Source organism: Monodelphis domestica, chromosome 1 (assembly GCF_027887165.1).
Source record: "Monodelphis domestica isolate mMonDom1 chromosome 1, mMonDom1.pri, whole genome shotgun sequence".
In the NCBI taxonomy this organism is placed as follows: domain Eukaryota; kingdom Metazoa; phylum Chordata; class Mammalia; order Didelphimorphia; family Didelphidae; genus Monodelphis; species Monodelphis domestica.
Window position 1 is genome coordinate 262591431 of NC_077227.1, and position 22959 is coordinate 262614389.

The 22959-nt window shown below is 41.3% G+C and overlaps 1 protein-coding gene across 10 annotated transcripts in view; it reads right to left on the minus strand.

The window, feature by feature from the left end:
- SLC8A3 (solute carrier family 8 member A3) overlaps window positions 1-19354 on the minus strand; it is a 231167-nt gene extending 211813 nt beyond the window's left edge. For 4 of the 10 annotated variants that reach the window (XM_056810761.1, XM_001368611.4, XM_016427995.2 and 1 more), the window contains exon 1: window positions 18193-18967. The gene's annotated coding sequence lies outside the window, so the exon portion shown is untranslated. Of the gene's footprint in view, window positions 1-18192 lie in introns of all 10 variants that reach the window. The other 6 variants (XM_056810762.1, XM_056810758.1, XM_007472908.2 and 3 more) reach the window with 4 other exon arrangements.
- Window positions 19355-22959: the final 3605 nt, after the last annotated feature.

The window sequence follows — 22959 nt, forward strand, 5'->3', positions numbered from 1 at the left end:
GGTTCTTGTTCCCCAACCCCACCCCAGACCACTCCTTCTTGGTATAATTTTCTGTCTAGTCACTCCTGCTCCTCCTCACCTCTGAAAAAAGGGTTTTCCTTTCAAAATGGAATTTAGAGTTGCAAAAGTCCCACCTCCTCTTCCATCAGCTAGTTAGTCTGCCCTAGACAAACTGTTTCTTCATTGCCTTGAGAGAAAGGTTTTGGATTGTTCTCCCTCTGTCTCTCTATCTCTTTCGGTCTTTCTAGTTCTCTGGCTCTCTGTCTCTATCTCTCTGTCAGCAGCTGTGTGAGGTAAGTGCTATCATTGTCCCCATTTTACAGTTGAGAAAACTGAGGCAAACAGGTTAAGTGATTTGCCATGGGACACATGGTTAGTAACTGTCTGAGGCAAAATTAGAACTCAAGACTTCCCAATTCTAAGAAGGAAGGAAAAAAGAGACAGAGAGGGAAGGAAGGAAGGAAGGAAGGAAGGAAGGAAGGAAGGAAGGAAGGAAGGAAGGAAGGAAGGAAGGAAGGAAGGAAGGAAGGAAGGAAGGAAGGAAGGAAGGAAGGAAGGAAGGAAGGAAGGAAGGAAGGAAGGAAGGAAGGAAGGAAGGAAGGGAGGGAGGGAGGGAGGGAGGGAGGGAGGGAGGGAGGGAGGGAGGGAGGAAATGGAAAATCACCCTTTGTGGGCCTCAGTATTATCTTAGGGGACTTTCTAAACAATATGACTAGTTCTAAAGCCAAACACTGAGGATCTCATATTAGTATTAAGATCTGTCTAAATCCAATTTTCTATCTCCATCATGGCTACATGGTGCTGCTTCTATATTTTTCCTCCTGGTCCTAGAGTGCTTTTCTGAAATACCCTTTAAGGACTGCTTAGCTGCTCATAGTCCCTTATGAATAAAGTAGCTGGGAGGCGGGGCAGCTGGGTAGCTCAGTGGATTGAGAGCCAGGCCTAGAAGCAGGAGGTCCTAGGTTAAAATCTGACCTCAGACACTTCCCAGCTGTGTGACCCTGGGCAAGTCACTTAACCCCCATGGCCTAGCCTTTACCACTCTTCTGCCTTGGAAACAATACAGAGTATTGGTTCCAAGACAGAAGGAAAGGGAAAGAGAAAGGGAAAGGGAAAGGGAAAGGGAAAGGGAAAGGGAAAGGGAAAGGGAAAGGGAAAGGGAAAGGGAAAGGGAAAGGGAAAGGGAAAGGGAAAGGGAAAGGGAAAGGGAAGAAGAGGAAGAGGAAGAAGAAGAAGAAGGAGGAGGAGGAGGAGGAGGAGGAGGAGGAGGAGGAGGAGGAGGTAGCTTGGTTATCAATTTAAATTCAGTCTTCCATCAGGCTCAGATTCTGAGAAACTCCCAGGAGGACTGATGATAGAAACATTGGACAGTATTCTTCCTTACCAGCTGGGACCTACCTATCTCCTGTCAGTACTAAAGTACATTACACACAAATAATATCAAACCCACTGCTTTATCTTAATATTCCTTCTAAATGGATAAAAAAAAATTAGGGAAGTTGAGACTTTGACCTGGGATGAAAAGTGGAGAATTCCTTGGTCAAGGGATTCAGAACAGTGAGGAAGAAACAGGTACAGAGCAGGGTAAAGTTTTTCAGTGGCTTTGGAAAGCCATAGTCAAAAGTGAGGAGAGCTATCCTCTTGATTGTGGATTTCATAAAGAAGGCAAGACTTTCTGAAGAAAAGAAGGTATTTATAGGATATCAAGGAAATTGAGGGAAAGGCTTTAGTTTGCCATGAATATATGAAAGCAAAGAGAGCACAGTAGAAGGAAGTGTCTGTATTAAGAAAACAAAACAAACCATATTTTAAAGCATTAAAGAGTTAGATGTTTAATGGCAAATTCTCTTTGTAAGTTAATTATCCCCTTGCCCCTAATTTATTCCACATAAGACTGAGTTTTCATATCACGGTTTGCTTAAAGTGGAGCAGATAAGTAAAATATTCTTTATATAATAGATGTACCATAAGGATATGAGTCTGACCAATTGGCACTGGGCTCACAACTCACCTGGCAGATACCTGCAGTGTCCAAAGGAGGGCCTTTTTGAAAATGTTAAATTATTGAAATCAACAAAGGAATGACCCTGAGAGAAATGAACAAAAACCAATTAAAGGTGATAAAGAAAGCAGTGGCACCCAGAGAAGGAGAGTAAAGGAGAAAGCATCCTTGAGATGGATCGGCTTGAAATCCTGCAGTATCAAACTGTATCCCTGATGTCTGCTCACTGAGAATCTCTTCAGTCTGGACATTTCCTCTTGGGACCAGATTTCTGACTGGCTAATTTGGAATGGAAGGGGAAACAGGAAAGAAAAAAAAATGGAAGAAGCTAGTTTCTGTCCGTTCTTTCTAGGTGATTGTTACAGAAGGTGGTTGGAGGTTAATGCTGAAGCTGGAGCTATGGCTTCAAAGGAAGAGTCTCTCTTCTCTTTATTACCACAACTCACAGATCAATCCTTAGAGTTGTAATAGTGGAACCTCAAGAAAGGATCTCCAGATACCCTTAGCTGTCATCGTTTCATTAGGTTGATGATGCGGCATGGCATAGTGGACAGAATGCCTGTGACTATGAACAAGTCACGCAACCACTTCGTCTGTCTCCTCATTTTACAAATGAGGATAAAAATATTTATACCAATATAACAAAGTTGTCACAACATTCAAATAAGATAATGTATGAATGAAAAGCATTGCAAATTTCAAAGTGCTTGAATTACTTTTTCCAGAACTAGGGTTCAGGGACCTCAAAAATTTAGACTGCTAAATGGTGAAAATAGCCATGGTAGTTATTCACAAAACCATTTCATCTGCTTATATATGTAATTACACAAAGTCGACCCATAGCTCTTCACAGTTTATCCCCAACTACATTCAGCATCTTTTTGGTCCTGCAGTATAATCTGCTCATACTCAAATAACTGCTTCTCTAGGACAGGTTGTCAAAAAATAGGACTTTCTGTCCCAGCCAAATAGGGAAGACTGGTCAAGGTCACCTTAGCATTTCTAATTCTTTCTACCTTAAGCTTCCCATCTGTTATTTGAGGAGGTCATTTGAGGAGTAGTAAATCAAAATAGACTATGTCAGAGAAGACCCTGGGTGAGGAGTACTATGTAAATGCCACCCATGGGACATCAGGTTAGTGGCTATCAAGTAGCAGAACAAAGAAAGAGTTGGTCTAAGCTTTAGAAAGCTTCTTATATTTATGACTCTGAATCCATTTCAAATTCTTACTTCTGTATAACTTATCCCTAACATCTACCTCTTACTCCCCTACTCCTAAAGCACTCTTTAGATTTTGATTTGAGGGTTCATATGAAGTTGACATAATAAACCAAACACTAGCATAATACGTTTTTTTTATCCCCAGTAGTGATAATGGATTCTTCAAATCATCCACATTCTCTCAGTCTCCTAGCATTTAGCACACAATCTAGAATCCAGTACACTCTTAATAAGTGCTTTTTTACTTGACTCCTTGTAAGAAATTCAGGGTGGTAGAGTAGCAAGGGAGACAGATTTGGTTTTGGGGGACCAGAGTTTGAATCTTGGATCAGCCACTCACTACCTATGTGACCTTGGAAAAATTACCTCTCTTCATCATCTGCCAACTGGTCTACTGAGACATATCAGAACCTCCAAGGCCTCTTTCAACTCAAAATCTTATGATAATATGACCAAAGGTAAACTTTGGCAAAATAGAGAAATACTCAAGATTAAGGAAGGTATGTGTGGTCAGGGTTCTTAAAAAACAGGACCTTTGTCTCATTGGTACCATATTCTAGCCAGATGAGCTACTCTGTTTAGACCATAATCTCAGAGGTCATGCAAAAAGTGTTAGAGTTGAGTTTCTAAAATCCGAGTTCAAATCCAGAAAAAGTTCTATGATACTTTTATGATAATTTCCTTATCTATACAAGGAGGAAACTTGGATATATGACCTTTAAGATATCTTACAACTTTGAATCTATGGTTCAATAACTGCTATATCTATGTCAATAAAACAAGTTGGGAAAATAATAACATTCCATGTTTTCTTTGAAAAATAATAATTTATTTTTGCAGTTTAATAATTTGGTAAAGGAAGGTCTTCCCTGGGAAATCCTTGTGCCAATTGAAATATCAGGGCTAGTTTGTTGGGTTGTTTTTTTTTACTTACAAATTTAAGGTTTACAAAGGGCTTTACAGTTGCAAATCATAGTGATGAAAAGGATTTTGGGACCTAGTCCCTTGCTTTCAGATAACTAAGATAAGATTTTCTCCCAAGCCATGGTGACAGTACTCTGTCCATCCTCATCATCCCCCTTGGACTCTGCTTCTAAAACCCTGGACTCTGATAGGTAAGTTTTCACCTTAGCTTACCCAGAAGCTTTTTATTATATTTTATATTATATATATATTATAAATATATATATTTATATATTTTTATTAAAAATATAAATATTATTTATCCCTTTTTATCTGGTCTTCCTCCATTAGAATATAAGCTCCTTGAGGGGAAGACCTACCTTACTTGCTTTTAACTAACCTCTAGCATCATATCAACTATTCTCATACACCTGACACACTGTGCCTGCTACACAGTAAGAGATTAATAAATGCTTTTTAGGGCATTCTTCTCCTTTTTACAGTTGAGAAAACTAAGACTCAGAAGAGTTCTGACCAAGATCACATAGTTAATAAGTATCAGCTAAGATAAGAGTGCTGACTTTGGAGACAGAAGACCTAAAATCTGACTTCTGATATATTTCTGCCTGTATAAACTTGGCCAAGTGAGTGATTTTACCACTCTGAGACTCAGTTTCCTGATCTGTAAAATAAGGAGGGTAAGCTGTTCTACACATTATCTCTTTCAGGTCCTATTCTCTAGCCTCATAAAGAAGTGCTCACTGGCTGTGAAAATTGGCAAACAGTATGGGAAATATCAGGTCTAGATCAACATATCACACCCTATACCAAGATAAATTCAAAATGGGTAAATGATTTAAATATAGGGAATGAAATCATGAATAAATTAGGTGATCATAAAATACCTGTTAGATCTATGGGAAAGGAAGGAATTTAAGACCAAGTAAGAGATAGAGAACATTACAAAATATAAAATGAATGATTTTGATTACATCAAATTAAAAAGATTTTATACAAACAAAACCAATGTAACCAAAACTAGAAGGGAAGCAATAAAATGTGGAAAAACCTTTTTTATAACAAAAATTGTGACAAAGGTTTAAAAATTTATAAGGAAGTAAGTCAAATTTATAAAAAAAATCAAGCCATTCCCCAATCAAAAAATGGTCAATGGATATGAGTAGGCAATTCTCCAATGAAGAAATCAACACTATCAATAATCACATGAAAGTGTTCTGAATCCCTCCTGATTAGAGAAATGCAAATAAAAATAAACTTTGAGGTACCACCTTACACCTAGCAGATTGGTCAATATGGCAGCAAAAGAAAGTGATAAATGTTGGAGGGGATGTGGCAAAATTGGGACACTAATACACTGCTGGGGAAGTTGTAAATTGGTCCAATCATTCTGGAGAAAAATTTGGAATTGTGCCTAAAAGGCTTTAAAAGAATGCCTACCCTTTGATCCAGCCATACCACTTCTGGGTTTGTAATCCCAAAGAGTTAATGAGGAAAAATACTTGGACAAAAATATTTATAGCCATGCTCTTTGTGGTGGCAAAAAAATAGAAAAAGGGAGGGGGCGGTCCATTGATTAGGGAATGACTGAACAAATTGTGGTATATGCTGGTGATGGAATACTATTGTGCTCAAAGGAATAATGAACTGGAGGAATTCTATGTGAACTGGAATGACCTCTAGGAATTGATGCAGAGTAAAAGGAGCAGAACCAGAAGAATATTGTACACAGAGACTGATACATTATGGTACAATCGATTGTGATAGACTTTTCTACTAGCAGCAATGCAATGATCCAGGACAATCCAGAGGGATCTATGAGAAAGAACCCTATCCGCATCCAGAGAAAGAACTGTGGGAGTAGAAACACAGAAGAAAAACATATGATCGATCATGTGGTTTGATGGGAATATGACTGGGGTTGTTTTAAGTGTTAAAAGATCATTCTATTGCAAATATGAATAACATGGAAATAGGTTTTGAACAATGATACCTGTATAACCCAGTGGAATTGCCTGTCAGCTCTGGGAGCTGATGTGGGGAGGAAAAGGGGTGGGGGTGGAGGATAATGAATTGCATAATTGAATAACCAAGAAAAAAATATTCTAAATAAATAAATAAATATTTTTAAAGTGCTTCCTGCCTTTCCGATCATCACTGTGCTTTCCGTTGAGGTTTTTTAGTACATTCTTCCCAACATATTGAAATGTTTCTTTAGAACTTAGGGATCCTATCTCCCAAGAGAGTAGGATGTCCCTAAAGGCTAGTAAAAGCTCAGCATCTCCATTTTACACACAAGGAAGCTGAGGACCTAAAAAGGAAATGGCTTTGCCAAATTTGCCCAATTTTTTCTGCAGTAGAAAAATAGGAACAGATAGAAGGAGGTTCCATTTGGCAACTACCCTTCAATACTAGACCCATCTCTGCTTTCTGAAGGGGGCCAGATGAGCCAATGAGCAGATGGCAAGCATGCTTGCCCCTTTCCCACTGACTTTTTTCATATACAACACAAACCTTTGTGCCCCTTCTTAGGGAGCTTTCACAATATAGGCCCAACTGTGGCAAAGATGGCACTGAGCTTAGCAAGGACTTTTATTGTAACAGATAATAAGCAACAAAAGGCAGGGATTTTCAGCTCTATACCTCATGCAGCTTGGCAGAATATCTTTTTGCCCTTTTCTTCCTCTGCTTATCCCAAAATGGTACTAAATATGGAGTTGAGGGAAACGTATGTGATCCTGAGATCCAATTTAAGCAGAGTTAGCTCTGATGAAATGTTCTGGGAGCTTTCTGTCTGACCCATCACCTGCTCCTATCTCCACTAGAATCCACCCATATGCTGCATCATTCATTTCAGCAGAAAGGAATGTCTGAAAGAAATCTGGGAGGATACTGAGGAGGAAAAGAAAAGCCTTCTCAAGTACTTCATGAATAATATGTTGTTGTTTAGGCATTTTCCAGTCAAGTCTTTTTGTTACTCCTTTTGGGATTTTCTTGGCAAAGATATTGGAGTGATTTGCTATTTCCTTCTCCAGCTCATTTTACAGATGAGGAAACTGAGGAAAACAGGCTTAAATGACTTGCTGACAGTCACACATGGCTGGTGTGTGAAGCTAGATTTAACCTCAGATCTTCCTGACTCCAGGTCTGGCAGTATATCCACTGTACCACTGCCCATATTATCAGGAATGATACAGCTTCTAGTGAAGATATTAGATCTTTCCAAGAAAACTCAGAATAGAAAAGCAAAGGTCCAAACCTTGATTTTCCCAACCTGTAGCCCGAAAGGACTCAGAGAATAGAATACAAGTCCTTTTCAGTGAAATGTCAAGCTTAGTCTGTCCAGATGAATCTTAAAAGTCTGTGCCTTGATACAACACTCCAAGACATAACTATTCATTCAACAAATATTTATTGAGTTCCTACTGTGCTTAAGTATATGTCAAAGAGTTCAGAGAGAACAGGAGATATAACCAGAATATCTTGATGATCTCATCAGTACCCACAGGTTGAATTATCAACTTTGTGTTGATGATTCCCAGATATATGGATTACTGAAGAAATAATACATACATATACAATATATCTCTTAAGCTTGTCTTTTACTTTAACTCTTACCTTCTGTCTTAGACTCAATACTAGGCATTGGTTCCAAGGCAGAAGAGTGGTAAGGTCTAGGCAATGGGGGTTAAGTGACTTGCTCAGGGTCACACAGCTAAGAAGTGCCTGAGGTCAGATTTGAACCCAGGACCCCCCATCTCTGGAACTGGCTCTCAATCCCCTGAGCCAGCTAGCTGCCCCCCTTAAGCTTGTCCCTTAACACCAACTGCTGATTGGACATCATCAACTTGGAGCCCAACAGGGTTCTCAATCAACTAATATTCCAAAAAACATTGATAACCTACTATAATCAAGCATGATACTCTTAAATTCAACATTCCACACCCAACTCTCCTTCTAGTCTCCAAATGTATAACCTTGGATTAACCCTGATTCTTTACTCTCACTCACCCCTTTTATCCAATTAGTGGGCAAGTTTGGTTGGTTTTACCTCCAGCACATCTCTCAAATCTATCCCTCATCTTAACTCTCGTGGTCTTATTTCAAGCCCCTCAAAACCTTTTACCTGGATTCTTGAAACAGTCTCCTAATTGGTCCCTTGCTCCCAGGCTCTCTACACTTCAGGACATCTACACAGTTGAAAGAAAAAGCTTTCCTAATGCACAGCTCTGATCATGGCACCCCACCACTCAAGAACCTTAAATCTTTCCCTATTTGCTCTAGAAATACTACCTCCTGTGGGGCACTTAAAACTTAGCAGTCTGACTTTAGCCTTGCCTTCCAGGTTGATTATACACTACTATCTTACATGCATTCCTCATTCCAGCCAAATTGGTCTACTTGCCACTCCTAAAACTATTCATTTTGTCTCCTGTCTTATCCCCAAAACCTGAAATAGACCCCATCTTCATCTTCACTTCTGCCTCCTTGATTCCCTAACTTTGTTCACAACTTAGCTTATGTGCCATGTCTTTCTCAAGCTTTTGAAAACCATAGTCATTATTTCTCTCTACCCTTTCCACAAATGATCAGGCACTGGCCTACATGATGCAAATGACAGTGTAGCTGATAGGATATTGAACCTGGAATTGAAAACTTGTGTCCAAATTTTAACTCAGGAACTTACTGGTTGTGCAACCCTGAGCTCTAAGAAGCTTAACCTCTCTGACTCTCAATTTTCTCATCCATAGAATGGCCACAAATATCTCACAGTATTGCTATGAGGATCAAATGAGATGAAATATGGAAAGATTTGTGAACGTGGAATGCTATGTAAATTTGTCATTATTGGCATTATCCCCCTGTAGAATATAAGTTCCTTAGAGTAGTTTTACCTATGATTTCCCAGTGCCTAGCAAAATGTCTTGCACATAACAATATAAATGTTGGATTAGATTGAAAGAAATTCCATAGATTCTTCTAAAGCTGGGGAGAAATAAATGGCAATTTTGTCAGAAATTGGCATTGAGGAGGAAGTAAGGGAGAAAAATTCAGGGGCTAAGCCTAAGAGGAATAGAAAACAACTCTTACCTATTTTCTTTTTTTTTTAACTATTTGGGTTGATTGAAATCCTCCCAAAGCAAAGTCTTCCTCTTGTCATCCTTTCCTGCTGTCTGTCCATTAGGAGCTGCCTACAAGTAGATGCCTACAATTATATGGCTCCCTCAAGACTTTTCTACAGAAACCTGATTTATATTAATATCATTTAATTTGCATTAACATCTTAAATGTTGAAATATGGAATAGATCACATTATTGTTTGATTGCTTTTTAGATTCCATTTGTTCTTCAATCAAAGTCATGACTTAGAGCCATGTGGGAGGGAAAGCTATAGCCCAACCACCCTTGGGGAGACCTTGGTTTCTTATTTCCCAAGACTGACTGATGGAACCAGCTTGGGTTAGATCAACACAATCTGCTGTTTGGGTTGTTATTGTTATCTTTCTTTTCTTCTGTTCTGAACTCATTCCATCCCCTCTGACAAACCAAAAGATATAGACACAAGCCTGTCCTTCCTATCTCACTATACAGAAGCGCGCCTCTGGTGTTTCCAGACCATTTCCAGACTGCCTCCTGAATCCAACTGAAGGGGAGCCTCAGGTCTTGCAGAAGACTGGGCAAAGTAAAAGAATGGAAAGGAATATGAGTTTGGTTAGAGCTCTCATAAGACTAGAACAATCATGAATACTTCTTGATTCTTCAAAGGATAGAAGTAGACAGGAAGAACTGTACACTGTGAATGTGTTCTATCCATGATCAAAATAGCAGGTCAATTCATCTAGAAAAGCACTTAACTAGACCAATCACACAAGTCATTGTCTTCATTTTTAGCTAATTTGACTAGATGTTTTGAGCTAGTATAGACACAACCCACGAAATCAGTGGGAGCAACACATGAGATACTACATTGTCACAGCCAAGAGGGTCTAGTCAATAAACACTGCTATTTTGTTCTACGGAACTCCTATGAGACGGATCTTGGTTTAAATTGGGCAAATAATATCACCTTTCAGTCTCAGTTTCCTCATTCATAAAATGGAAGCGTTAGCATGGATGATCTCTAAAGTCTTTTCCGATTCTAAATCATTCTATGATCATAAGATGGATTGTGGGGGATTGGGAGCCAGGTAAGTTTCTTGTGTTAAATTCATGTTCCTTGGTTTGATCTGGTTTTTAAGATCATGAGAAATTTCTACGTGTGCTTATACCCATGTACTAACTTCAGAAATACAGTACATTACTTTCTGTTGAGAAACAAAGTGTTAGAAGCTACCAAGCCTATATCCCAAAGAGATCAGAAAAAAAAGAAAAGGACCCGCAGGTTACAAAAATATTTATAGCAGTGTCCTTTTGTAGTAACTAAAAATTGGAAACCAAAGATGTGTCCACCTATTAGGGAATAGCTAAACAAGTTGTGAGAGATGCACATAATGAAATATTATCTCATATACATTATAAATTGCAGTTTCAGAGTAAACTAGTAAGATCTCTGTGATCTGATACATAGTGAAGTAAGCTGAACTAGCAGCAGAATTTACACAATGCCAATATCATAGGGGAAAATAGCTCTTAAATGCTAAGACATGAATATTTGGACATGGCATCATAAAAATGTTTTTTCTGTTCTGTTGGTTTGACTTCATCTTTATTTTGAAGGTGTTGGGGTTTTTGTTGTTAAGTTGAGGGCAGAGAAGAGGGAGAGGGAGAGATAATCTTACAAAAATAAATATTTTTTTGAGTTGTGATTTTTCATTTTTTAAAAAAATCAAAGAACCAGAAACAAAGTAAATATCAAAATTTCCCAACAGCTGGCTAAACAAAGCATATTCATGGATTTTGCATCTATGAACATTATTACACGATAAGAAATTATGGACTTTGAAGAATACAAAGACTCGTGTGAACTAATGTGAAGTGAAGTATATAGGACCAGAAAAACAATATAACTACAACAATATAAATGTTGTTTAAAAATTTCCTAAATACTATGCTATTTTAATGAGCAAGTTTGGTCCTGAAGAAGAAATGAGAAAGTTACTTCCCATCCTTCTTTGCAGATGTGATAGACTAGAGATCAAGGATATTTCATATTCTATCAGATTTGGTTGATATATTGGTTAATTTTTGTCTGATTGTCCCTTCTCTTTCTTATTCTTTGTTACAGAGATAGCTCTTTGGGTAGAGGAATCTGAGGTATGCATGCATTTATAGAAATAAAAGTGATATAAAAAGGAAGGTTTTTTTGTAAGTGCTCTAAAAAAAGAAGAAAAGGGGCTGATCATTGAAATATGAATTATGGCATATTGGGGGAAAGTGCACTGAATTGGGGATCAGAGGAGTAAAGTTCAGATCCCATCTGTCATTTAATACCTATGTAACCTTGAGCAATAGACTTTTCTTGGCTTTAGTTTCCTCATATGTAAAATATGAGGTTAAACTCATTGGCCTCTCTGGTACCCTTTCCAACTCTCCATCTATGATCCTCTGAGTTTTGATTTTTTATCATTTCTCCTGAAGAAATGTCTAGAAAATCTTCAGAAGCATTTCATCTTGAACCTACCTCTTCCTTCAGCATTTGGCCCATCAACAAAGATAGCTTCCATGAACTGGAACCCCATCCTCTTTTCCAAGAGAAGCTCCTAATCCCACTCCCTCCAACCATCTCACCTGCCAATTTACCTTTTGGTCATTGGTTCATTTACTATTGTTTTCTATACTTTTGAAATTCATTATTCACAATGAATTAGATAATTTCAAAAATTCTGGTTTTTGACCCACCCTTCCCCCCCCAAAAAAGGCAAGAATACATAAAAGGGAAGGAGTTTGACCTCCTGAGACCCTCTAGACCTGTGTTGGCAAACCTATGGCACACATGTTGAAGAGGGCTGCTCCCTTTCCCCTCTCCACTGTGCCTGAAGACAATTTTTTTCACATTACCCACTCCTCTACCCAGCAGTTAATGGAAACATTTTCTCCCTCTCCTGTCTGAGGTAAGTGGGAGGTTCACATGCAGTATGAGGGTGCAGTTTGGGCACTCTGTCTCTAAAAGGTTTGCCATCACTGCTCTAGACATATCATAGAGTCATAGGGTCAAAACTGAGAGAACTCCTAAAAGAAGCCACCTAAACCCCACCACACTTACAGGTGCATCCAAAAGAGGTGAAGTAATTGGCCCAAAGTCACACTAATAGTGAGTGACAAGGGCAAGATTTGAAACTAGGTTCTCTGACTTCCGATACAGTATTCTTTCTACCCTATTAAGCTACCTCATCCAGAGCCCTGCTCAGAAGTGCTTCCACCTGACCCTAATATCTGATCCAAAACCAAGAAAGTCTCTATCTGCCACTCCAGATGTCAGTGCTCAGAATGCCATTTGTCTCTTTCCAAATCACCCACTCACATAAATGAGATATTTGCTTTCCTGGATGATCTGGAGTCAAAATCCACCTGATATATGAAGGTGTATGTATGTGTGGAGGGTGTAGAAATGCAGTTAGGTAGATATGAGTGTGTGTCTGTGTGTGCATTGATGGCTATATGTTCCTATTTGTAAATGGGCAATATGTGCATAGTAGGAACACAGGTTTAGTATGAGTGGCTCTGGATAGAAGTATATATGTACAAAAAGAATACATATGGGAGCAGCTAGGTGGCTTAGTGAATCTAGAACCAGACCTAGAAATGGGAGATTCTGAGTTCAAATCTGATCTCAGATACTTCCTAGCTGTGTGACCCTGAGCAAGTCACTTAACTCCCATTACCCAGGCCTTACCTCTCTTCTGCCTTGAAACCAATATAAGTATAGAAAGAGAGAAAGAGGGAGAGAGAGAGAGAGAGAGAGAGAGAGAGAGAGAGAGAGAGAGAGAGAGAGAGAGAGAGAGAGAAGGAAGGAAGGAAGGAAGGAAGGAAGGAAGGAAGGAAGGAAGGAAGGAAGGAAGGAAGGAAGGAAGGAAGGAAGGAAGGAAGGAAGGAAGGAAGGAAGGAAGGAAGGAAGGAAGGAAGGAAGGAAGGAAGGAAGGAAGGAAGGAAGGAAGGAAAGAAAGAAAGAAAGAAAGAAAGAAAGAAAGAAAGAAAGAAAGAAAGAAAGAAAGAAAGAAAGAAAGAAAGAAAGAAAGAAAGAAAGAAAGAAAGAAAGAAAGAAAGAAAGAAAGAAAGAAAGAAAGAAAGAAAGAAGGGGAGGGAGGGAGGAAGGAAGGAAGGAAGGAAGGAAGGAAGGAAGGAAGGAAGGAAGGAAGGAAGGAAGGAAGGAAGGAAGGAAGGAAGGAAGGAAGGAAGGAAGGAAGGAAGGAAGGAAGGAGTAAAATGTGTCCTAAGGCAAATTTGTTTGTGTGGTAGAATAAGGAATATAATGTATGTGTGAACATGTCTACACAGTAGGGATGGATAAATGTGTAAGCAAACAGGTAGTGGGATCATAGGCAAGGATCCTTGAACCTGCAGACAGATTCAGTTTTATCCCCCCCAAAAAAATGCTCAAGCTACTTCCCCTACCTGGAATGCCCTACCCACTTCCACTCTGCCCATACAAAATCTAGCCATCCATGAAAACTAACCACCACCCCCTTAACAATCATATCCCCAAAAACACCAATGAAAAGCAACTGCTTGACTACAGGGGTTGAGGGGATATGACTGAGGAGAGACTCTAAATGAACACTCTAATGCAAATACCAACAACAGGGAAATGGGTTCGAGTCAAGAACACATGTGATAACCAGTGGAATCGTGCGTCGGCTATGGGAGAGTGAAAGGTGGTGGGAGAGGGGGAGGGGAGGAAAAGAAAATGATCTTTGTTTCCAGTGAATAATGTTTGGAAATGACCAAATAAAATAATGTTTAAAATTGAAAAAAAAAAACAATCATATTCCCTTAAAACCTGACAGAGACAGCCCATGTCTCTGAATCCAAGGCCCTTAGGAATAGCAAATACTTCCAGCTCAGTGCTCCTCAGACATTGTCCAGGAAAACCACCCCCGTGAAGATGTACCCTGGCAACTGCCCCAGCAGGTTCCTGAAGATTCAGAAAGGAAAGTTCTTGCCACAAAAATCACTGCCATTGTCAAATGGTTCAATATGAGAAAATGAGAGAATTTTATCACTGGAAATGACATTAAAGAAAGAAATTAATATCTGCTTTGCTTCTGTGCCCTAAGATCCATGGCATCTTTCTATCTTACTTTCAGCTGAAAGCTTCCATATGTGTTGTCTCCCTCATAAGAATGTAAACATCTTGACATCAAGGACTGTCCTACTTTTCTTTTTGTATCACCAGCACTTAGCATAGTGCTTTGCACAAAGCAAGAGCTTAATAAATAAATCATTCATTCATTCATTCATTCATTTATTCAGGCTCAGCTCAAGTCTCCCCTGCTCCAGGATATCTATTATTCCTCATCCCTGCTGATCTCTCTTTTCTAATCTGTTGAATTTATATTCTGTACCATATAATCTAGCATTTGCTAATACACCATCTTGAAGAGTTCTCTCAATTGTAAACCTCTTGAAGTACAGGAATATGTCTTTTATTGCTCTTGTCCCCTGCCCCACTTCAACAGTTTTGTATATACAGAAGCTATTCAATAAAGACTTGGTGAAACAGTCTCAGTAACTTCAGTTATAGAGGGAAAAACACATAAACAACCCAATTAGTACTGGAGGAGGTATGTAGAGATGGGTTTAAGAGCAGACCTTTTCTTCTTGAGATATACTCTCCCAGGACTTCACCAAAGGTTTAGACCACTCAGCAGAGCCTTGAGGCCACCGTCTTGGCCAGGTATTTCCTTTTTCATCCCACACTGGCTATCTAAGGATTCCCCAAGATGTGAGAAAAACAGAAATGGGCTGGGGGCAGTGTGACAACCACAATTGCTAGCATTTATATAGCATATAAGATCTGTAGAGGACTCTACAAATGTTATCTCACTTGATCCCTGACCCATAACAATGCAAACTATCACTGTCCATGGATGATGCCAGAGATTTTACATGGAGAGAGTTCAAGGAATGCCCCTGCACAGAAACAGATTGAAACACTGAGGAAAAGAGGTGTAACTTATGATGAAGAAGGGGGCATTTATCCAAACAAAGGGATATTTTACAATTTCACAAAATATCCAAGTTGTTCCTTTCAGTCTGTCCTTGTTCTTTCCTAGAGGAATGAGATGAAAGGAATTTTACAAGAGTAGGGGAAAGATCTCTTTCCTCTAGGATCATAATCTAGGAAGAAGATACACAAGAATTCCAAAGGTCAATCTAATAGCCTCATACTATCTTCTCTAAAGCAAATAAAATGGGAGATGTAAGACAAAAAATGCCAAAGCAAGATAAGAGACAAAAAGGAGATATGGTATACCCTTGAAGGGAAGGGTCCTATAATGAAAAAAGTCCTGATCTTAGTCAATAGACCTGAGTTCCAATCCAGGCTCTAACATTTCCAAGATGTGGCCATGGTCACATCGCTTTGCTTCTATAATCCTCATTTTCTTCATATATAAAATGGGGATAATATTTATACTGCCTCAAGAGGCAACAAAGTATGGTGGACATAGAACTGTCCTTGAAACCAGAAAGACCTGCATTCAATCTAATCCTGCCTCTGGTGTAGACTGGCCATGTAGCTCCAAGCAGGACACAACTTCCTAATATTCTTAGGAAACTAAGGCTATAGTTAGTGTAAGGCAGTGATGGTGAATGCTTTAGAGACTAAGTGTCCAAACTTCAACCCTGCTGTACCCCAGACAGAGGAGGGAGGAAGCATGCCCATTGGGTTGCTGGGCAGAGGGGTTGGTGATGGGAGAAATGTCCTCAGGCATGTGTGGAGAGGGGGAAGGAAGCAGCCTCCTCTGGTGTGGATGCATGTTATTACCTGGTGTAGATAGTCCCTCTACCAATGTGGATTGCCAATTCCTCTAAGTCTAAGAGGTTCACTTACTCATTCTGGGTCATATAACCAGTTTATATCTCAGAAATCTGTGGATGTGAATCTTCTTGAATAGTCTTTAAAACAGGATCAAAGGAGAGTTAGGCTCCCAAAAGGTCTTATATTCATTATCAAAAGGAAAACAGGGTACTAGATCAATAGAACATTCATTTTACTGGCTATAGAAACAAAAGTACCAGGGCAACAAGGCAGGACTAATTGATAGAACACTGGGCCTGGAATCAGGAAAACCTGGGTTCAAATCTAGCTTCAAATACTTCCTAGCTATGTGACCCTGGGCATTTAACCCCTATTGCCTAACCCTTGACCTTCTTCTGTCTTGGAATTGATACTAAGACAGAAGGTAAGGGTTTAAAAAAGGAAAAAAGAAACGAAACAAGAGTGTCTATTATGGGGAAGGTAGTTGTTGAATAAAAGAGAGTAGGGTTGGAAAGGGTAACCAAAAGTGGTATCTGGCTATATCACCATTCTTTGGATTTTGGCAGAAGGAGAAGAGAGGGCATTCATGTTTGCCTTTCTGGATATCAGCTATATTAGGAAAATTAGAAGAAGCTCAAATCAGGAAGGCATGGGACATACACTCATCTCCAATCCTCTTTTCTCCACAAGACAGAAGCCGGACTGCCTCTCACTACAAAGTGAACTGCTCTTGCCCTATTTCGGGAATAGCATGGCGCAGAAGCTATATTTGAAAACGGAGGTAAACAAGATCTCAGCACAAGTGGATGGAGCACAACAGCTGTCTAAGATTAATCGCGCACACACAGAGTCATCCGGACACCAGTAGCTCACAGGCTTTCCCTTTTATCCTCAAGGGTAGCCCCCGGATATGTCTATATCATGTAACCACACACCCCTCTGCTTCGGTTATTTCTTGACCACCCACGAGGAGTCCGGGTCCCTGTGCAGAGCAGCAGCCTGGGGTCCTCTAAATTGCATTAGGGCCATTCTAATTTCCCTCTGTTTTCCCTTCTCTTCCCTTCAGTGAATTGCACTATTCTTCCCTGGCTCTCTACACATTCATCACATTGAACACCTTCACGTGTTTGTTTTTTAATCATCAGAAGCGTGTGTATTGGGTGAAGGCAGGGAAGAAGGGAGGGGAGAAATTTATAGCACTGCATTAAAGACATTTGTTCTCTTTAACGTGCCCGCCCCCTTTACCCCTCCCCCCTTCACATACACATACACATACACACACACTCACACTCATACTCACACTCACACATCCTGGGAAGAGGAAAAGCTTTCTTTCCCCGGGTGCAGCGCTTTCTCCACCACCCCCAGGTGCTGGGCTCCTGGGGTTCCGGCAGGGCAGCCCCAAGCGGACAGCCCTCGGTCCGGAATGGGGGACGGAGTACCCACGCTGCTTTCGGCAAAAAATCCGGGTGAGGCAAGAGGAGGGGACTTCTGGTTAGGTTTTAGTCGTGCATTCTCTCCCCTTCCTCCAGTCCCCCTGACCACCATCAGAGTGGTAGCCAAACGCTGGCAGAGGCCCCGCCAGATTGTCCCAGTCTAAGCACTCCTCCTTCCCTCCCCGTTACCCAAAGCCATACACATTTTTTCTATTCCCCCTGAATGTGCCCCTACCCCCAGTTCCCCACTGAACTGGGTACTCCAGGGCTGCAAGGGCCACTAACTAAACGTGTGTGTGTGCGTGTGCGTGCGTGCGCGCGCAAGCACACACACACACAATAACACAACACACTCTCCCAGACACAAACCAGGGCACACTCGCGCAGACACACCACCCATGACACGCTCACAGACAACACAACACACATATGGCACTCCCAGACGTATACACACACATCTCCTTCCCAGACTCACAAACACATCATATACATAAAAACATTATCTCTTAGGGACACCACACCTCTACATGCATAGACACACAGAGGAACAACTTAAATCAGTACATTTCATAAGGACAATCCACCCAAGGGCCAAGACTGGGCATCCTCAGCCCTCTACCTTCCTGAGTTCCCCATTTCTAAATAGGGGTGGGGGTGGGAGAAGAGCAGGGATGATCGATCCTCTACTCACCTTTGGCGATGGCCTCTGTGCCTCGGTCCTAGCCAGGGGAATTGGGGAAGGGGTCCGGGGAGGGGCGGTGGTGGGGGGCTTGGTGAGGAAGGTGCGTGATCCCCCCACCACAGGGCCTCCAGGTTCACAGGCAGCTCATCGCTCCCGCTGGCCGGCCGCAGACTGGAGCTGAGTCCTGGGCATATCAGTCCTGCGAGCCGCGTGCCCACTGTGGCTCCGCAGCTGTCAGGGCGCCGGGAGGCAGCGCATCTGGAAAGGGAGGTCGGGATGCAAGGGGATCGGGATCAAATGAGCTCGGGTTTCGTCCCAGCACTCTGTCTTTTTTTTTTTTAATGCAACAACAAAAATCCCACCCACCCCCCCAAACCGAAGCACCGACTCTGCACAACGGCTCTGGTAGAGCCTGAGCCAGGGAAGGAGAAAGGAAACAGTAGAGCAGGCGGGGATCGCGCCGGCAAGGGAGGCGTAGAGGAGGGTGATCGATGGGGAGCGACCTGAAGGTTTAGAGGGCCCCCTCAGACCGCAGTCACGTCGACCGGGCTTCCCCCAGTCTGTGGCTCGCCCGCTCCCTCACTCACACCATCACCACGGGAGACTTCCCAGCATCTCGGCGCAAGAGGCGAACGGAATGAACTGCTCGGCTGGTTTCTGGGCGAGAGAGAGAGGCTTGCCCATTAAGCTGCAGCAAGAAGCCAAATCCAAAAGCCAATCTCCAAGCCTCCAAACCAGACGTCACCCTATCAGCTGGGAGCGAGAACTGCAACAGAATGACAAGCCTTGCATATTTATTCCTAAACCAAGGGGGCATTTTCAGATTGCTCGGGCTCCAGTGGTAGGAAAGCCAGGAACAGAATCCCTTGTTCAGAAAACACAAATGTATCCAATTTAAATTTACCACCCCTACCCCCTACACACGCGCGCGCGCTCACACACCTTTAAAACACACAGCAGCAAGGCACCCAAAACTAGTCTGGCCCACCAGAGTTCTTCTAGCAGGAGGGGAAATAGCCAAGTAGCCTGACCTGAATTTCGCCTTGGGCTCTTCTCAAGAGGGAGCCAGGAGGGAGGGGCTCCACGGAGGGGGGGGGGTGTCGAGAGGAGGGGAAAGCAGCGAGGGATGCAGAAGAGGCTTCCCCCTCTGTCATTGAAGTAGCCTCCTGCAATTTTGAAATTCAGGTCTGTGCCAAGCACATCTGTGGGGTTTAAATATAACAGGGAACCCTTACTCTGGCAGGGACCGCCCTGGTCCTGCCTTGGAGAAAACTGTAACTCTTCTCTCTTTTCCCTCTCCTCTCTTCCTAGCTTAACAGAATTCTGCCTTTCATCTTCTTAACCAAAGCCAAATAATAACTTGGGAGGGAGCTGTGGTAAAGGATGGTACATATATATTTTTTAATGTTGAAAGCTAAAAATAAAAAGAGGCTGCCTCCCAACTTGCCGTTTGGTTTGGGGTCTGAAGACAGAAGGGAGACGGCCCTTTGGCGCCTGGCTGAGGTTTGGGGCTTGGCTCTGAGAACAAACTGTACACATGTAGTCTTGGATTCGATACCTATAATTTCTTCTATATTTGTCCATCTTAGCCTTAATGGGTTGAGGGGTGAGATGTATCTCTCCTGAGGATATGCATTATCTACATTATATTTCTATCAAAATATGGCACTCCCATATTAATTCTGTGAATAATCCAGATGCCCAGATACAAATTCTAAGATTAAACCTAGATCTGGAGTTGTCAGAGAGTTTAGAGGTCATTTAATCCAAGCTCCTTATTTTGGAAATTAAAAAAAAAAAACTGAGACTGAGAGATTAGGTGATTTGACAAACTTTATACTGGTTATGAAAGTAAAAGCTCTAATTATGGTCCTGTGAGTACAGACTCATCTGCATTCCACCTCATCAGGTTGCCTAGGATCTGAACAGAATGCAGCTCTACCCAAGCCTCCAGGCCCCTGAAGCCAGGTCACAGCAAGGGCTGAAATAAGGGAAAGACTGTGAAGTCACCTGGTCTCCAAATGGGATGGATAGGTAAAGGTGGTTTCATAATACTAGGTGACCACTGCAGTTTGCCCAAAACCTTAGGCTAGATGTGAATTTTTGCCCCAGTCCCATTTTATATTTCCCATTCTTTCATTTACCAATGAGCAATGGGCTTGGAATCTGGAGACCCTAGTTCTGATCCCATCTCTGCCACAACTTAGCAAATTCCTTATCCTCTTCTGGACTACATCCCTCTCCAGTCCCACTCCTTGCCCCAGCTCCTTGAAAGAAGGGATTATTTAAGGTTGAGAGTCCTGGAGAACTAGGTTCAAATCCCATTGACACACACTGGCTGTTTGCCCCTAGGCAAGTCATTTAACCTCTTAGTGATTCTGGCAACTCTATCAGACTATCTACATTGCAGAATATTTACAGATCTGCCTTAGTAGTGAGTTTCCCCATAGAAGTTCCCTATTTCAATAAAATCAAAAGTTTAGATCCCATATATCTGCATAGCACTTTACAGTTTATTTCACTATTCTATTTGCTATTTGCTAACCTGAGAGTCACAATCCTTCACTTGGTCACATGCACACATGAGACCAAAAGAGGGTGATGGTGATAATGGGTTAGAAGTTTGCCCTTCTGCAGTAATTTAGGATTTGTCAGTGGTTTGAACTTATCTGGTACCTTCCTCAGATGAAACTTAAAAACACTTTATAATTATTATTAGTCGGGAGCTACTATTATCTCCATTACAGGGGTAGGAGAAACCTGGGGAGAAAATCCATGTGGATAAGATCTTGGATCCACTGTCTACAAAATATAAATGATTAAAAGACATAGTGGATAGAAGTCTGAGAGCCTAGGAGTCAGGAAGACCTTAAGTTCAGCTGTTGTCACTGATACATACTTATATGACTATGGACACGTCATTTAATGTTTGCAATACACCAAGCAATTCTCTAAGACTATCAGGGACCCCTTCACCCTCACACACATATACACAAAAGGTATATTGGAATAATAAAATGACTGGAAGGCTATCCACTGGAGAATGTTCTAGTCCTTAGAAATTGTTGGTTTGACAGCAATGTTCCAGGGTCCAATTAATTTCTCCTGGGAGTGAGGGTCATGCCATTTAATCATACTAGCAGCTGCACCAAGTGTCCAGTCCCCAAACTCCATCAGCTGTTTCTGGTGGGGAGAGGGATGGGTTTTCGCTTGTAACTAAAAACAGCTCTGAAAAAAAACTTGGGGGCAGATGGCAGCCCATTGTTTCCCAAATAGCCTTGGAGGATTAAACTAAATGACGATAAAATTCCATCCCAGGGCTGAGATTCTATGATTTTATGAAATGAGAGACAGTTGCTCTTTTAGTACTATATTCCAGCACCTTCTATTCTTAGGATCTCCAAAAAGAAGAAAGAGTTGGCAGGTAGTGGGAGAGGTGATCTCTCCCCACTCACGGGGGCACTCTGTTACCTATAAGGTAACAGAGACTGGACCCCAAGACCTAGATGTTTTCTGCTTCCTAATTCCTTCCCTAAACACAGGTCAACAATTTACAATCTTGAGAAATGGATATTTACCAATTTCATGGTAACCTTGTAGGTCAAAGAATTTCTGAGTTTCCGATTTGCACATCAGCCAACAAGAAGGTGATTTTTACAGCAGTACACTTCTCAGTGGAGATGACCGACAACAGGATTATCCTGTAGGTAGGGGATTAAATAAAGCTATTGCTGGCCAAGAGATCTGGATTTTGTGAATTCCTTGGACAGTGCAAATTTAAAGTGAGTGTAAAATATCTTCAGCAGTCATAAAAATAGGTTTTATCTTGGTAGAAGGTCAAAAGAGGGAGGTGGTCTGGTATAATGAACATTATGGGTCATTGAGGGTTTTTCTAGTTCTGTTTTGCTGTGTGTTTTTGAGTCCTTTGTGACTTTAAGAAAGAGGAGGAGGAAGAAGATGAGGAGGAGGTGGTTGGAAAGTTAGTTATATAGTGTAGAGCCATGTTGGTGAACCTATGGCATGTGTGCCAGAGGGAGCTATTCCCCTCCCCTTCTCCACCATGCCTGAGGACATTTCTCACAGCAGTTCAACAAAAGCATTTCTTCCCTCCCCTGACTGAGATAAGGGAATGACTCACATGTGGCATGAGGGTTGCAGTTTGGGTACTCAGCCTCTAAAAGGTTTGCCATCACTGATGTAGAGCATCTGGCAAGATATAGTGGAGAGAGACTCAGAGTTGAAAATCCTTGATTTCAGCCGAAGTTCTACCAACAGCAAAATGTGACCTTGGATAAGTCACTTCACATTTTGTGCTTCTAAAAAATGAATATATTGGACTAAGGTCCTTTTTATTTCAGAAATGCAACTACAAAGAAATAGGGGGAAAAAGAATGGGCCCAGGAATGAATACTGGAAAGCCTGGATTCTCATTTAGTGGGTAACAAGTTATAATAACCTTATGTTTTTTACATGACCAGGGAGAGGGGTCTTGGTTAATTAAATATGTCAGCTACCAAAAGGATCCTTACTTACTATAAGAATACTATTAACAAAGAATTTTTTAAATAAATAAAATAAAGGAGTGAAACCAGAGGGCTAGGATGCATGCTAAATATTTGTGCTGCATGACCAAATGCAGAAGGCAAAAGAGAGCTCCAGTTCAAATGCTCTGGGACAATTTGAAGAGGAAGGCAGGTTCTAGGTATTACTGTGCTGTGTAACTGTGGACAAATCAATTTCTCTCTGAACCTTAGTCTATCCAATTGTAAAAGGAGA